The 14,751-nt window shown below is 41.8% G+C and overlaps 1 protein-coding gene across 2 annotated transcripts in view; it reads right to left on the bottom strand.

The window, feature by feature from the left end:
- Positions 1 to 14,751, bottom strand: part of ARHGAP15 (Rho GTPase activating protein 15) — a 375,586-nt gene that overhangs the window by 57,085 nt on the left and 303,750 nt on the right. The window lies entirely within an intron of this gene.

The following is a 14,751-nucleotide window of genomic DNA, read 5'->3' as shown; positions in this document are numbered from 1 at the left end:
AAGTAACCACTCAAATTAAAGGATGCTCAAACATTTGTTGGTTCAGACATGAAGAAGCAGAAATAACTATTTAGTATAATAAAGCAGGTATTCTCTAGGATTAATGATTTAAGATAAAGAATTGTGGAAATTTACATTGAGCATTTGGGAAAAAATAATGACACTAAGAGCAATTAGAATGGAGCAGGGTGGAAGAGAAACACCAAGGCCAGTGGCATGGCACATACACCATTAAGAGTACAAAGAACCAAGCCTGTGCAAAAAGACTACACTGACTTGTAGCACAATTAACACAATTATATCATTGCAACAATGTACACCAGTTGAATTTGACTCCACTTGAACAGCTGAGAGCTATACTGAAAACAAATCAATCGAACCCAGCTAATTAGAATATAACAAGTAGTTTGAAATTATGCAAAGCTTAAAGTCTTTTAACTCATTCATAATTCTGACTGTAAATTAGTAAGTGTATGTCAGTAACTTCATATGCCTGCTGCAATAAATACAGAGAGCAGGATCTGTTTTGTCAATAGGCACCCTTCGCGCAAACTGGGTACACAAGTAGGAAATAATAAGGTTGCTTAATGGGTAATTAATTAATTCAAGCTTCAAGATAAGATCAGGAGATCCTGCTGACCCTGCATGCTAATCAGGTGATTGATTAATTGCTACAATCTCAATAATTATAGGTTATAAATAGAAATACATGTGTAATGATATTCTGCACTTTTCATTTTCAACTGCTTATCTGCTCTCCATATATTGAATCATGGGCACAATTTATTCCTTTGTCATAAGTAATTCTGAAGTTCTCTCTCAAGTGACCAGGCTGATGACACATTTTACTCAATCCATTATTCAGTATTCAGTCAAAGTTAACAATCCAGCCTAAGTTAAGCACTTTCAAGTTCCATTGATTTCAGCGGGAAAGTTAATCATATGCTCGGATCTCTCCCACTGAAACCAGTGGGTCACTTGATCAAGGCCTTTCGCTGGTTGCTTCAAAATTCAGTCAGCAATATAATTAGGTGACAAGAAAAAAAAGATGGCTTTATGTTTACTCTAGAAAAAACATCCTTCACTACATGCCCCTGTGGTGTTATCAAGTGATCATAACCTTTAGTCATCTAACCCACTATATACCATTATATACCATATAATTCACCAGATCTGGAGATTTAGTGTTTTAAGTGATCAAAAGTAAAGGAGAAAGAACAGATTAGGATAAATACTCCTACAATTTAGGATTGTTTGCTGGCTATGAACATCTCAAATAGCACCTATATAGAAATAGTCTTGTAGGAAAGATTCATCGATTATCATCGACTAAAACCTACATCGCTAGATGAATATTGCTTTGCAGCAGTGAATTTCCAATACATTTAGTGCATCAAGTGCAGAACTGGTGTCCTGAGTTGGCATCACTGGATCCACACTTCAGTAGGCAAGAGCACTGCTCCCAGTTGCTGGAGCCTTCTAGTTCTTCTGCATCTCCTGTTGCTTCCTTCCTGCTTGTCTGCTCCCTCCAAGTGAGCAGAAAGGGAAAGGAGCAAGGGAAAGGAGCATTCATTTGTGCAATCATTGTCCTCTCTCTCTTTCTCTGGACAGTGATCCCAATTGGGACCAGAGGTAAAGGCATATCAAGTGGTCAATGGTGAGACTGCGGTGAGGGGTACTGAGAACATCTTGTCCAAGGGCCTCCCAAAACTAGAGCCAACACCAGTATGCTGTATTTTAGCAGGTGTGTGTGCATATGTGTGTTCATGTGCTTAGTAATCATTTCCATAGAATGCTGATATCCAATAAGAACACGGGATGGAGATAATATGCAGGAATGCAGATGAATGTCTCAGGGTGAGGTGAGCAGATAGAATGTTGAGTTTGAATGTGGGTTACCTAAGTTCACATACTTACTTAGCCAGGTCATCAGCTGAAAGGATAACCAGGGTCCAGTTTTCATACCTCACAAGAGACATGCAGAAGACCAAAAGCTAAGTATTATACAGAACTCCCTATACTAAGAGATGCAATGGAAATAATGCTTCTTAAACAACATTATGAAAGCAGACATTACTGCCCAGACAGAGAATAGGAAGCAAATTTCTTTCACATCCAAGTGGTACCAAGGGTGGGGGGTGGGGAATCCCTTTTCCATGTTTCATTAAGGACACAAGTTCCTTTCATTAAACTAAGATGCTTGAAACCCACAGAAGATGAACATCACTCTTGATCCTGGGACAGAGCCATGCTTTTAATTACAAATGATACAAAACTGGTTATGAAACAGAATAAGAATATTTCTGATTGTTTGGAGCCCTATCTTGATGAATGTGTGAGTGCACATCTGTGTTTGTAACCATCATTGGTAATGCCTTATTAAAGACAAGGGGAGGGATACCTCATATAAAGAGTTTGCCGTACAACTGTAATCATTTCTCAATGGGGCTTTTAGGGGCTGCTTTAAATTCATTCACATGACATGTGGCACCAATTTCACAGATTGCAGCAGATTAGGAGTCCTTGCCCAATGGAATTTAAAGCAGCTGTCACTTTCTTGAAGTCTGGGTGCAACCCACAAATTCTGCTGCATTGTTGCAATGCAATGATTCTCTCTCTCCCAAACACACATGCATTGCTCACACACTGAGTCTGGGTAGCTTCTAGAAATACCTGTGACCTAGGATACAACATGGACTAGCAGCCATGCAATATCCAACAGACAAATAAGAGCAGTTGTAACAGTTCCTTGCCAGAAATTACAAGTTTGCACCCCTCTTCCTCCAAGAGCTACATGCAAACCACAAACACCTGCTGTAGGAGAGAGGATATGCACAGCTCTAGAACACCTTCTGGAACCTGTTGCCCAAGGGTGCTCAGCTGCTGAGTGGGGAATCAGCACAGCAGGGTGTGAGGGGCTCATGCCCTTCCTCTGTACCATATGTGTGCATACATTCCTCTTACTAATGGAAGGAACTTTTGTAGCCTTGAAAGGGTTACTGGACTTTGTACTTTTGCAGCTTGCCTGACTCTAAAGTTATGGCACTGAAGGAGATAACAGTGAAACTGTACTATAAAAGTAAATTACTATCATGAATATTAAGCAACAAGAATATAATAAACATGACTGCTTACATGATTCTGATTTATTGATACTGATTTGCTTGTAAATTATCACACAAAGTACTCATTTTAATTTTTTAAGAAACATGTGCAGAATAAAACTTGGTGGACAGTTCCTGGAGGCTTTGACATCTGCCATTTAATTCATTTATAAACACCCTTAGCGTGCAATGCTATGTTGAAGGCTCCTTCTCGTTGAGGCATGTAGAAGCTTTATATGTTTCTTTCTGCAGCCAATAAAAAGTTTGTGTTTGTGTGTGTGTGTGTGTGTGTGTGTGTGTGTGTGTGTGTGTGTGGTGTGAAAGATCACCACTGCCTGAACTACCCAGCTACTGATCTCTGACGGTGCTCATTGCCAGTTAGTGGACTCTAACCCTTTTCTCTTAGAATTTGCAATCTTTCATCCACTCACTTTTTACAGAGCTCCCGGCTGCTGTGCATCTTCCACCCAGGTTTTATCCAGACCTAATTTGTACCGATTTTTATGTGTGTGATAAAATGCTATTGCTGCACCATCCTGCCTAGTGTGGACAAAACACTATGAAGGCTTTTAAGAGCTCCTTTGCCTTTAATTAAACACTTCCAGTTTGCAGGTTCAGCCCATTTTATTACTTCCCAATGAGTGTGGGTGGGGGATTGCTGATGAATAGCTCATTCATTGTCCCTTGAATTGCCTCCTTTAATTACCCCCGTGTCCATTTCTGTTCCCGACTAGTTTCTTCCCTTTATTGCTTTTTTTCTTTTCATTTTTAATAATGAAATGCTCCTATTTCACTGCAAAATGAAAAGAACAAAATTAATGAAAAATTCTGCTTCCAGCTAATTGTGGAAAGTAATGCCTCAGCAGTAATAAAGAGCATTACTGTGGAAGCAACCCGAGTCCATATACAGTGGTACCTCTACTTACGAATAACTCTACTTATGAACAGAGCTCCGTCCGCCATCTTGGATGCGGTTTAGATAGGATTTTTTCTACTTACGAATTTTTAGATAGGGTTGCTTCAACTTACGATTTTTTTCTCCCAATGCATTCCTATGGGATTCGACTTACAATTTTTTCCGACTTACACATCTGCGTTCGGAACAGATTAAATTCGTAAGTAGAGGTACCACTGTACCTACTTCTGCCATATTCACTCCTCGCTGCAACACCTAATGGGTGATCAGTCCTGATCAGTCGCATCATCGATAGCTCTGTAAAGGAGAGCAGGATGGAGAAACTCTGTGCATTGCCCTCTACTGTGCTCATGTTTTCCTCGATGAGGGTGCCTCTCTGTATACCCCACAAACATATAATGCGAACAGTGGTATGTGTGCATTTCACATTTTTAAAAATAAATCTACTATCAGGGATGGAAATTCAGCTTCTGACACAGTGGAACAAATCCAGCTGCAAAATCTCCTAAAGGCGGTTCATGCTTGTTCTGTTAAATAGTGCTCACTTTTGAGTCAAGAGGTTTCATTACTATATTTGTGAAATCTCTTGGCACAGGGGTGTTGGGATTTCCCAAAGCTTAAAGCATTATTATGCATTTTGAACCAGGGTTTTGGCAGAAGCAGCTCTGGATCACTGGTGCTGAGGGGTTAAAAAACAATAGGGAAGGATCTTTATTTCTATATGCCACTTATGAGTGCATGTATATGCCATTCATGGTAGAGGTATGTCACACGTCTGTCTGATAGAATTGCAGCGGAGTTCCTAACTAATACGAATGGCAGGCATGAAATACTCTCAGTTTTAAAGAGCCTTGCTGGATCAGATATTGCATACCCAAATTAATGGATATGTCATCTGAAAACAGGATTTTTCACCTTTAAAACTATTAAATCCTGCTTTACGGTGTATGTGCCTATATCACTTTGTGACATGTGCTATTATGTCATGTTATTTCTGAAGATTTTTGCTGGATGAGAATCATTCTCTTTTTGCCTCCTGCCTGCCTGCTGAAAACCTCTCCCTTTGAAGCACCAATTCCAGAAGCCGTCTAAACTAAAACAAGGAAGAGTGTGCACACTGCACACACATCTTGGTTCAGTTAAACTTTCTAGTAGCATGGTGCTTTTTGTTCCCAAGCTCCCATCACACAATCTAGAAAAATTGTGTCCATGAGGAGGATAAAAGTTTTGTTGTGGTCCTTGCCTTCTAGTCAGTAACTGTCCTGGGGGGGGGGGGAGTATACGCAGGCTTCAGATTGCAGTTATGCTTGATGCATTAATCCAAGATTGGGATTCATTTAGTCTCTGTGAATGCATGGCAATGTGTGTTGTAACTGCAACAGTGACTGAATGACTGATACAGTGTGTGTGTGTGTGTGTGTGTGTGTGTGTGTGTGTGTGTGTGTGTGAGAGAGAGAGAGAGAGAGAGAGAGAGAGAGAGAGAGAATTTCATACCTTTTCTACTAAAGCTCTGCCATACGAATTTAGATCCTATAAATTTCTGGCAAGCATTTAAAGCTTGAAGTTAAAATAGAATTAGTAGTGCTACCATCTCTGGTGGAGCTGATTTATTAAGATGCCAAAGAATGAACCAGTGGTGTGAGCAACTTTGCTCCAAGCGCTACATCCAAAGCTGGTACTTTACAAGAAAGCAAGAGTGAGAATCATAGCATTGCTTAATTCTTCCATTTCCTCACTTTTCCTTACCATTCTCTCCCCTCTTTTCAACTGTCACTCAATGCAGCAGGTGCAGTACTGCTGCCAAAGATGCTTTTCCATGGCCAAGATCACCAGGTTTCCCAGCCCTTGAATTCCACAAAAGACTGTACTTTGAATACTATCCTGCCCTTTGTTTTAAAGCTATCCTCCCTTGCACTCAACTGTGAGGATTACTTGGAAAATGTATTTGGGCCAAACACATTTCAGCTTGCGGGATTACTCAACTGCAGTGTACTCAACCCATTTGTTAGATTACTTGTCACTAGCCGTGTTGGTGAGGTGACATTTCATATCCTTGACTGTGTGTATGTAAATGCAATTAACAGACAAAGATTTATTATTTAAGGCAGCAGTGAATGTGGCAAGAGAGGAACTCGGGCTTTATGGCAGAACTAACACATACTTTCCTAGCTAATGGAAACAGAACAAGGTATGCAGAAATAAAGTCCAGTGCATAGCCAAATAATAAAGAGTTTGCGGTTCAAGGACCCGTGCCCTGCGAGAAATAAAGACAGTGAATTTTAAGTTAATGGGTAAAATAAGGCCACAACTTTATTGGTTAGAGCAAATGAGAGGTATTGGCTTAGGCATTGGACACACGAGCAAGCATGACTCCACCCCGCTCAGCAGGGAGTCACATAAGGTTAGCCCCCAGTGGGAGGAGCCTGTTGATGCAAATACAACCGGAAGCTTCCCCTGATGTCACCGGGGGTCCTGCCATGGCCCTAGCCACCAGCAGGGCATCAGACGGGATCCACGACCGCCGGATCCCTTTAACGGGATACCCCTAAAAGAGGAGGGTTGGATGATGGCCACAGCCAGTCCTCAAACACACCAGACAAATACATATTCCAATGCCTAACCGCCAATACCAAACGAAGTTGTGATGAACTGCTATGAGGTAGGCGAAAAAACCAAGAGGCCAGTGCCAATGAGCCAAATGGATAAAAACCTCCTACCAGGCCCCTTGGGCAACCAACCAAAGTCCATAGCAAGGTCAAAGCAAACACACAAAAGCAAGACCTAAAGGGAGGGTGGGCGGGAGATCCGACGGGATGCAGCAGCAGAAAGAGGATTCGAATGCTGCTGCACCGCCTTAAATGCAGGTAAACCCCGCCCCCCAGCCGGCCCTATTGGCCAGCCAGAGGCAGGACGCGGAAGCAGGGATAGGTTGTAGCAGGGGTCCAAAACACGCCCCCTGCTTAGCGCGGGAAGCGGATCCCATCCGCAAAGTCTCCCCTCTCGCAAAGAGGAGAGATCTTCATTTCCCAATGCCTTGAACAGAATCGACATTGGAGAATTCAACATATGATGCACCGAGGAAGCACAGGCACAGAATAGCAGCACTGCCCAGAGAACATTATGACCAATGTGTACATGAGGGCACAAAGTTTGTATATTCTTTATCTCATTGTGAAATCTTACAAGCTAGATCTCCAAAAACATGGTCCTCCTTACAGATTTAGAAACAGAAGACTGTCCTGTCCAGTCCTTTTAACTTATCCATGCTCCTGATTTGACCATTTTGTTGTAATGTAATAGAAGGCTAAGTAAGTCTACTTGCTATAACACAAGCTGAGTTGCTCTGCATCTTTTTCTTTCATTCTGGAACATGAATCCCTGCTCCTGCCTCCAGGCTAGCCTTGCTTCTGCTTCAGCATGCCAACAAGATTCCTCAGATCTAATAGCTAAGGTTCAGATAATCCTCGAGTGGTGAGTCTGAACATCTGGCTTCTTGGCTCATTCTCCTTTGCCACCAACCTAATACTGGATTGCTCTCCTGTGCTTTAGCAACCATGGCCTCCATGGTTATTCTAACCATTACTCCACCACTGGATCCAAGTCTAGTTACGCCTTATGCTTTCCAAACACTTGTGGGGAGTCCTGGAACGCTAGCAGGAGTTCCTTCATGGCAGGTTCAATAATGGGAGCTGAAGTTCCCTGAATGCTAATCTCTTACAATGCTTTGGGTGTGTTGTGGGGTACCTTTTCAGTTCATGCAGAGGGATAGTGAGGTTCAGCATGCCAGGACAGCATCACATAAAAGCTAAGTGTGGCACCTAGAGCACTCCCCAGAACCCTCTGTAATGCACAGGTGTTCCTGCCCAGAAGTGCAAGCATTCCCCAGTAGGCAATTCCACTGAAAAGAAGGTTCAGTGAAGGGAAAGGATTTGAAAGCTACTGTTCTAAAGTTACTTCTTCCAGAGCTGGGTAATTTTGCACACAGCCCATGAAAAATACCTTTGCTCTTAGCAAGCAGGCTTGCCCCTGTCACATCCACATTCAAGAAGCTGGAAAGTTTCTGCTCAGTTAAGACAGAGTAACTGCTTTCCTTTTTCACTCATAGCTCTGCTTCCTGCTGTTTGCTCCAGAGAGAAAGAAGTGGCACCCTCTGCTGCCAAGGAAGAGAACGGCTTTTCTTATGAGAGCTTCCAACAGATCCTGCATAGTGGGGCGAACAACATCGGAGTTCATGTGTTTTTCCAGCTTGGGCTCTGACGAGCCAGGGTGGTCTGTCTTCCCCAGTTCTGATATTTCGTGGGAGCCAAATGGAAGGGGAGCTCTAGCAGCTTGGTATGGATATGGAAACTATCCGACTCCAAAGCACTTATTAATAGGCATAAGGGTATCTCTTCCTGTATCTTCACTAAGCTCTGCATGTAGTACTGCCCTGGTTTGTCCCAGAAAGTGTAATTCCCGCATGGAGCGACTTATAATGAACAGGAAAGGAAACAGATACAAAAGCATTGGATGGAACCCCAGTCTATCAATGAATGTTAACTATATTATAGTTTTGTGTCAATCTTCACCTTCCCAATCTACCCATTCTGCAAAAACAACCACCACCACAAGCTGAAGACAATGTAAAGGGTTTTTAAGGGTAAACACTATGCTTAAGGCTGTAAATCTAAAAATTACTAAGAACCAGGGTAAGGTTTAAATAGGAATTCATGTTCAAGACTTGGTTGAGCCAAAATTATTGACCTCATTCTGTATATCTTTTCATGATTGTTTACAAGCACCTCCTGTTTTAAATGATGTTCAGCACTTGCTGCAAACACTGTCATGCTGTTTCAACACATATTGTTCTTGGAACCAAACACTCAAACACCACATACAGTCATACCTCGGGTTACAGCTGCTTTGGGTTGCGTATTTTCAGGTTGCACTCTGCGCCGATCCCGGAAGTACTGGAACAGGTTACTTCCAGGTTTCGGCACGCACACACGCATGCGCAGAAGCGCAAAATCGTGCTTTGCGCACACACCGAAGCGCCGAAGTGCGACCTGCGCATGCACAGACGCGAGTTGCGAATGCTGCGGGTTGCAAACGTGCCTCTCGCATGGATCACATTCGCTACCCAAGCGTCCACTGTATATGCACACAACAAGTATACCATTTTCCTTCTTCCTTGCCTTCAGAAATCTTGGCCTTATGCCTCACTGCCATTTACTTCTATTGACTTGTATTTTCTTAAAATCAATAAATATTACTCTAATTCTATTGGCTTGGATGTTAACTTAAGAAAGGTAAGAGAAGGAAAGTTTCCTATCCCCTCCTCTCTTCACAGCCACGTAAGTTCACCGAAAAGCCTCTCTGGTGAATATAAAGGTCTTCCTGAGCAACGTGGAAGTAGGCTGCTGGAGGAGAGGAAAGTCATCCCAAAAGTAGGCTTTGATCCTGAGGGTAACTTAAAGAAATTCATGGAAAGAAGAAAAGCTCCAGAGAATTTTCTGAGACTCTGAAGATTCTATTACTTGCACTGTTCAAGAGTGCAAGCTCACTTGTGTTACTGTTCCTTAGCAAGGCCTATAGTCCACAAGTTTTCTGCTTCCATTTTGATGGATGACTTCCATTTTGAACTCTTCATTGTGTGTGCGCGCGCACACATGAGACAGAGAAAGAGAGAGAGAGGCACTAAAGCTAGAGACCCAGACTGGGATCACTTATTGCTATGGCATTACACGGGAAGCTCCCCAAAATAGGGAATTATAATTAAAATTCAAAAGGTTTTGAAAGGAAGGTGTGGAAAATTTTCCATTGTCATTCCTGGCCACATAAATGGAACAGCAGCCAAATCTGTCCTGGATAAATTTCCAGTTCCCAAATAGCTTCTTTGGCAGTTCTAAAATGCTATTTACGTTTCCAGGTGATTTGGATATAAAGCTTTTCTGTCCGCAATCCCCATAGAAAGAACTTATCACAACCCTGGACCTACTTAAAGGGAAAGAAGTCCTCTAGCTTGTGATAATAACCTGGCCAGCCTTGACTGCTTATTGCATTGGCTGCCTTCACAAGCTGAAATGCTGACCTTCTGAAACTGTAGTCAAGCTCTAATGGCATTAGTCACAGCACTGTCTCTCTCTCTCTCTCTCTCTTTTTACTATGCATATTTCAAATGTAAATCTGTAACAAGATGGTTGTGGATCAAGACCACAACTATTCCTTGTAATGAAATTAAAGCTGCCTTGAAAAATAAGAGCAGATGAAGAGTGAAGTGCAAAAAAGAAAAAGGAGAAAGGAGAAAAACATCTGGAATGGGGGGAAAACTGAAAACAAGGGCACAGCTACAACAGCAACAACAAAAAGGGAGGTGAGGCGGTTTTTGTACACATTGAAAATGAATGGCTAGGAAGAAAGACTAAAATGTGCTGAGGGTGGGCATAACTAAGCGCTAGTTCTCCACAAGGAGGAAATTTTGTGCTTTGCCTGCATCCATTCAGGCTACAGGTAGGGTCTGAATGCTCCTCCATACAAGAAGTATATATTCAAAAAAAAATTCTATTCATATAGAAAACTATATGTCAGAAAGAATATCTCTAGCTTGTGAAATTCTACCTACATTATTTGAATTCTCTTTAGATTCAGGGCTTCTGAATCAGCTGATGTTGCTTCTTCAATGGCTGTCATGACCCCAGGGTCTGACACCTTATCTTCAGGAAATGTGGCTACTGATTCAGAATAGTATCAGAGCAAGGGAGCAATTTGCCATCAGAACCAGCCCTAGAAGTCCCACTCTCACAGAAGGAAGGAGCCCATTTTGCCAGGAACTATCTGACCTGAGGAGACCATGCTGCTGTCCTCAGATTGTAAGGAATTCTAGTGTAGAAGTCCAAACAGAACTAAGACACAGCTTCTTTTATTGCTATTAGAGCAGGCTAGGCTCCTTGAATTGAATGCTCATTGGAGTTGCTGCTAGCCACACAGATAAAGCTGCAGATTTATTAAAGGATGGGTTTCCCTGCTGCTGTTGCAACACCATTTGCCTGCTTGTATGAGTCTCCTGCCTGAGTTTCAAATGGCGCTATCCATGGTGCTACCAAATTTGGGGGCACTTTGCCTTTATGGAATCTGACCTCTGCTTTGCTTGACTTTGCCATCTTGGAACCAAAACATTCCCTTGCTCAACTCCAACTTTGTAGGTGAAGAAACTGCATCACTGTGATGACCTACTTGATTTCTTCCCTTCAAATTTTACTGGGATGTCGGCTATACTGAATATTTGACCATTTTTATCATTACTGCTGGATGAGGGGGGTGAAACACCCTGATAATGAAAATGTTTACCTGTCCTATTTCAAAACTGTTCACTGCCATCCTTTTACAAATATATTGCTAACTTTCCCCCATCATAAATTCTAGGTATTCTTCATGGAACTGTCACATCGGCAATCCAAGCCAATCAAAGGTAATAGAGGAGTGTCTCCACCCACATCATTCTGCCCAGACACTGAGGTCCAGTGCCGAGGGCCTTCTGGCGGTTCCCTTGCTGCAAGAAGCCAAGTTACAGGGAACCAGGCAGAGGGCCTTCTCGGTAGTGGCACCCGCCCTGTGGAACGCCCTCCCACCAGATGTCAAAGAGAAAAACAACTACCAGACTTTTAGGAGACATCTGAAGGCAGCCCTGTTTAGGGAAGCTTTTAATGTTTAACAGACCATTGTATTTTAATATTTTGTTGGAAGCAGCCCAGAGTGGCTGGGGAAACCCAGCCAGATGGGTGGGGTATAAATAAATAAATAAATAAATAAATAAATAAATAAATAATTGAGTGGTTGGAATATTTGTTATGACAATATGTAGCCAATCAGATTTGGCTGTGAGCTGATGTCAATGAGGATGAAGAAAGTAGACCTCATGAAGTGCTATTTTCACTTTCACTGAGCGAGGACTTTATTTGCTATTGATACAATACCTTATTACTAAAACTGAAAGGGTGTGTGTGCGCGCTTTTTAACACTACTGAAAAGTTTTGCAAGAAGTGCCCACCCATCCTAACCACCTAACCACCACAGCTCTCATGCCATTCAGATACGAGGACATAGATTTGTATACTTAACAGTATGAGTTATTGGAGTATAACTTGTGCTGTAAGCAAAAAAGGAAACAAACAGGGTGACATGTGTTGCATTGCTTTTCAAACTCTGCTGACTGGAGATACTAGGTTGCATCCAACTAAATCACTGTATGTGTGGAACAGCTTCACAAGTACAACAGAACTTCCCCTCCCTCTCCTCCCCCAAATCTGAACTCCAGAGAAGATTTGGGGGTGGTGTGGAGAAGGGAAGGGAAGGGATTTTGTTTGATACATACCACCAAGATTTGCATCTAGTAAGAATTCACGGAAATCAATGAAACAGTTGCAACAGATAGCAATAGTGTCAGAAATTGGTTCACTATTCACACCACCACTTTCAGGCTTATTTAACCAGCTATTTATTTTTAAAAAATTATGCTACCCTTCATCAGGACATACTCCATCCAAATAAAACTATTGTTTTCCCCAACCATAGAACCTTGGGAACTGGAGGATTAGTAACCAGTCTTTTCACACACAAAATGGTTTCCAGGTCTTACCATGGAAAACCATGGCAATTAAACTAGTTGTAAAGATACGCCAACAGAATATAACAAAATGCCTTTGCTGTTTTCAAGGTTGGTTTCTTGCATACATCTGTAGATGCAGAACACTATATGCATAGTATGTCCACCTCAACATTTGAAGCCAGATGGAGAGACAGCTCAATTCTAATTAATTAAATATATAACCGGAACAGATACCTTGGCAATTTATAAAGGAACAAGCAAAGACCACATTTCCCCCTCAGTACTTTAAAAAAAAGAATAACCAGACAACTAATTTTCCTTCTAAGTAACTATCTTCTAAACCCCATAAATGACTGCTCATTAGCCTGTCAATGTTTATAATGGCTTTCAGAACTGTAACAAGAATTAAAAATAGTTCAGTGAGCAGAAATGGACATTAATTTGTCATACTTAAATATGAACGCTTCAATGAGTTAGCCACAGCAAAGCTCCCCTCCCACAGTTCCAAAATCAAAAGCTCTAATTTATTGCTTGCTACCTGTACCTCTGGTTAAAAACGTATCTAGTGACGCCACCTGCATACCTTGTTACTGGAGAGGTAGAGGAAGTAGAACATTATGCAGTTTTAATTTTGTTTTGTTCCAGAAACCCAAATGAAGGACTGATTGAAAGAGAAAGACAAGAGATAGACTGTGCAATAAGGGACAGGAATGGATTTAACCCCCAATGAACAATGCTACATACACAGAGATTGTCTAAACATCAGAAAGAGATTAAAGGCTGGGAATGCATAAAAACACTTGACTGCTGAGCAACGTACATAGGATGTGAAGCAAAGTGAACATCAGGTTGTGCCCCATGAACCAACTATATCCGTTTGAAGAACTGAAGAGTTAGCACTTCAAGAGGACATAGCAGGTACATGGTGGGCCACCTGAAGTGTATGTTAGAATGAGAGAGCTTCAAAGAGAGATCTCCCTCCTCGTATTGGTGGAGCACAAAAGCTGCAGCCAGCACACTAAGGAATTGTTTGTTCCACATTGTTTTCCTGTTAGATAATTATATAACTCCTGAAGTGTGGGGATGAATCTCAAAAGACAAACTGCTTTGCCCTATTTGTCTTTAAGATGAAAAGGGGGAAGGTGGGAGAAGTGGGACCGTGGGTTGCACCTCCAAAGGAGACCCGCTCCTCAGTGCGTTTGTGTTATTGCATGCTTAACCACCACAGGGTATCTCTAAGCAGGCAAGAACAGGAGGGAAGAATGTTGCAAGATTTATTCCACTTTGTTACACAGGATGCTAGCCGTGAAGAGCTTTCGTTAAACCTAAAGACTTTTATGAACATAAAATCAAATTAAACAGCACATTAAGGGTTCTATCTTCTCTGACTGATGTGCACGCGCAAACAACTCTCATTAACGGTAATGGCAGTTACGCACGCGCATCAATCGGAGAACAGATCCCTAAGTGCTTTATTGTTTTTCCTGGAGATTTTTCTCTATTGGACTTTAATTAAGCTCCTGCTAGGCTTGCAAGTTTTCAGTTTTTTAAGGTTTGCTTTTTAAAGGAAAAAAAAGTGAAATCAGCTTCTTTGGCAGATAAGATCCCCCAGCCCCAGCCCCAGCAATTGTCACAGTGAGCCAAAGACATCAACACTAAAGATCTGTTAGAAGCAAGACATCTGCTTGAAGTTACCTTGCAGCCTTTGAAGGGCTTGTCATCCTGGAGCAGGTTTGCCAACTGACCAAGACAAAAATGGCCTGGTTTGCTCCTGCAGCTGCTAACTACACCTTGATTTATATAAATCAGCAGGTGAAGGTTTTCAAGGCATGGAGCTAAGTATTATCACCTGCTACTGATGAAGATAAACTTGCTGTTAAAGGCACAACTGTAGGATGGCAAACCTTAGTTGGCAAGCAATTTCTTTAAAAAGGAAAGTCTGACTAAAAAAGGAGGATGTTATGAACAGATATGCAATGCACTGGTCTGTTGGTGATCCTAAGGCAAATGTACAAACCTGGGATTGCCAATAAGGTGTCACACAATTTCAAATCTTTTTTTTTGTTTTTAAAGGCATGGAGACATACCCTTCTAGATTATAAATATTGGTCCTGCCTAACAGCACTATGTTTTGCTTACATGAATTA

This window comes from Zootoca vivipara, chromosome 1 (assembly GCF_963506605.1).
Source record: "Zootoca vivipara chromosome 1, rZooViv1.1, whole genome shotgun sequence".
Classification (NCBI taxonomy): domain Eukaryota; kingdom Metazoa; phylum Chordata; class Lepidosauria; order Squamata; family Lacertidae; genus Zootoca; species Zootoca vivipara.
Note: the sequence above shows the minus strand (reverse complement) of the source record. Positions and strands in the feature narration are given on the sequence as shown.